The sequence below is a fragment of the Trichosurus vulpecula genome, chromosome 3 (genome assembly GCF_011100635.1).
Source record: "Trichosurus vulpecula isolate mTriVul1 chromosome 3, mTriVul1.pri, whole genome shotgun sequence".
NCBI classification, from domain to species: Eukaryota; Metazoa; Chordata; class Mammalia; order Diprotodontia; family Phalangeridae; genus Trichosurus; species Trichosurus vulpecula.
This window is the reverse complement of record NC_050575.1, coordinates 440,175,058-440,178,181: the sequence shown is the minus strand read 5'-3', so window position 1 is coordinate 440,178,181 and position 3,124 is coordinate 440,175,058.

Genomic DNA, 3,124 nt, shown 5'->3' with positions numbered 1-3,124 from the left:
CGTTTGTATTTTGCTCTGAAGTTCAGGGTGCTGGCTTTTTCCCCTGAACTAAGTGAGTGATATTTGTATGCTGGATTAAAATAAGCTTGTTAACCCCTTAACATTGCTTTCCTTAGTAAAGCAGATCAAAAGAACCTGGGCTTTTGCAGTGTATTGGTAGCATTCTTGTTGCTGGGTTTGTGTTGGTCTTTCACCCCCACAACAGCTGCTAGCCGGATTGTTGCAACAAGGGGACAGGGAGAAGTGATGACTTGTGGAGTTATTTTGTTCAAATGGTTGACAAATGGTTGACAAATGTCCCTTGTGACATTTATGTACCCATCCATCTATCTATCTGTCTATCTATCTGTCTATCTATCACCTATCTATATATGTATGTCTATATATGCATATGTATATGTATGCATGTGTATATGTATGCACATGTATATATGTATGTATATACATGTGTTCATGTATACATGTATGTGTGTTTTATGGACATTTGTATATGTGTGTATATATGTTTAGATTGATGAAAGAAAGAAAGAAAGAAAGAAAGAAAGAAAGAAAGAAAGAAAGAGAAAGAAAGAAAGAAGGAAAGATCGATCAATAGATAGATAGATAGACAGACAGACAGTCTCTTCTCCCTTCAGTGAATTCATATTCTAAAAGAAAAAGAAGATAAATAATAGTGTAATGAAGAGGGAAGGATATTTTGGTTTGGGAAGTCAAACTGAAAGGTGAATGAAATGTAGTTTCTACATAGGTGGCTTCTGATAGAGTGCTGGGTCTAGAATCAGGAATACGAGTTCCAACTTGGCAGATACTTACTAGAAGTGTGATCCTTAAGATGTCATTATATCCCTCTTTGTGTCAGTTTCCCCAGCTATAAAATGAGCATAATAATAACACTTACTTACCAGGGTTGTGATGATCAAATGAGATGATATTTGTAAAATACCTAGAATATGGTAGATGCTTAATAAATACTTGTTTCTTTCCTTCCTTCCTTCCTTCCTTCCTTCCTTCCTTCCTTCCTTCCTTCCTTCCTTCTTTCCTTCCTTCCTTCCTGCCCCACTCCCTCCATTGCTCCCTCCTTTCCTCTTTCTCTCCTTTTTTTTTTTCCTTCTGGACAAAAATTCTGGGTTTCTATTGTTAAATAATGAATGACATCACTGAGGTGGAGTAGGAAATACCAGAGTCAACTGAAGCACCAGCTCTTTGATTTTTGCCTTGATGAAAACATTTAGATGCAGAAAATTAAAATTGTTTCTGCACATAAGAAAGTGACTACAAGATACATACAAAATGCTTCAAAACAATTTAAAGAAGCAGAAGCACCAACATCTTATCAGGAAAAGCCATATATGGTTAGTAGTATCTGGTTGTGCTTTGAATTAAGGAGACTAGGCTTTCAACCAGGTAAATGTAATGAGGAAGTGACTTCTGGAAATGGAATTGCTTTTGACAAAAGAATGAAGGTGAGGGATGTAGCATTGTGTACAGCTAGTGAGTGGGCCAGTTTGACTGAAATGGAGAGTACGTGAAGATTAGAATTTTGAAATAATATGAGAAAGGTAGAGAGGCACCAAAGTATGAAGGACTTTAAATGCCATCCTTAAGATTTAATAGTTAATCTTGGGGTTAATTTGTTTTTAATTGGGATTGTGACATTAATAAGCCAATTATCAACCAATAAGCATCTATTTAATGCCTAATATGTTATGGAAACTGTGGTAGACATAGGAACTTGTAGTAGACAAAAGTTGTCTGCTGCTTAGCCTCAAGGAGCTTATGTCCTATTGATAGAGTCATTAGGCAACCAGATAAGTGCTTGTGCACTTTGTGTATGTGTGTGTATGTACATTTATACACATACGTGCATATATATGTATACATACACACATATACATACACATATATATACACATATATACATACATGACTTCATAGCACTGTGATATCCTTGATTCCTCATCCTCCCTCACACTACAGATACAGCTGGATGCCAAATCTTTCCATTTCTAGCTCTAGAATATCACCTGCATTTTATCCTTCTCTCCATTCACACAGCCACCACCTTACTATAGGCTCTTATCACAGATCCTCTAAATCAATGGTATTAAATCCAAATAAGGGAATGGTGGTACTTAGCTACACTGCAACTAGATGGCACAGTGAATAAAGCACTAGACCTGGAATTAGAAAGATCTGAGTTCAAATTTGACCTCAGACATTTTAGCTATGTGAACCTGGACAAGTTATTTAACCTTGTTTGCCTCAGTTTCTTCATCTATAAAATGATCTGGAGAAGGTAATGGCAAACCATTCTAGTATCTTTACCAAGAAAACTCCAAATGAGGTCATGAAGAGCCAGATATGACTGAAACAACTGAATTTCAAGAAGTCACCTGTACATAAGAGTCCCAGTGGGCTCTATATCGACTTAATTTTAAAACGTAATATTACCTATGTTAACTTGTATTTTTATTTCTTTTGGTAAACATTTCCCAATTGCATTTTAATTTGGCTCAGGCAACATTCAACAGTATTGTGGGCTGCATCCTTCCCCTGGGTACCGTGAGCTACATTCTGCCTGTCTGCCATCTGTTTGACACCTCTACTCTAGATTATTGCAGTAGACTGCTAATTTGTCTCCATGCTTCAAGCCTCTCCCCAAACCATTGCATCCTGAATACTTCTGACAAAGTGATGTTCCTTAAGGACAGACCTGACCATGCCTCTTACCCCACCTCTTATAAATCAATCTCAGGGGCTGCCTAATGATAACTATTAACTTGTTTCACTTTTGAAGATCTGCAATACTTAGGTCCAGCCATTTTCCCCCAGTCTCATTGTTCATTATTTCCATTTTGACAGTCAGCAATACAGCCAAACTGGCCCTCTTATTATTTTTTACTTCATGTTTTTCTGTGCCTTCGCATTAACCATTACCCTAGTACACACTCTCTCCTTATTTCTGCTTCATAGAATCTCTTTCTTCTGTCAAGATGTAGCTCATGGAATCCCATCTACATGGTACCCTCCCACACAAAATATCTTGTGCTTAACTACTTGTTAAAGTAGTTTAACAAAGAAGACAGAGGTGCAGATTTTGAAAGAGAAGATGATGAATTCTTTT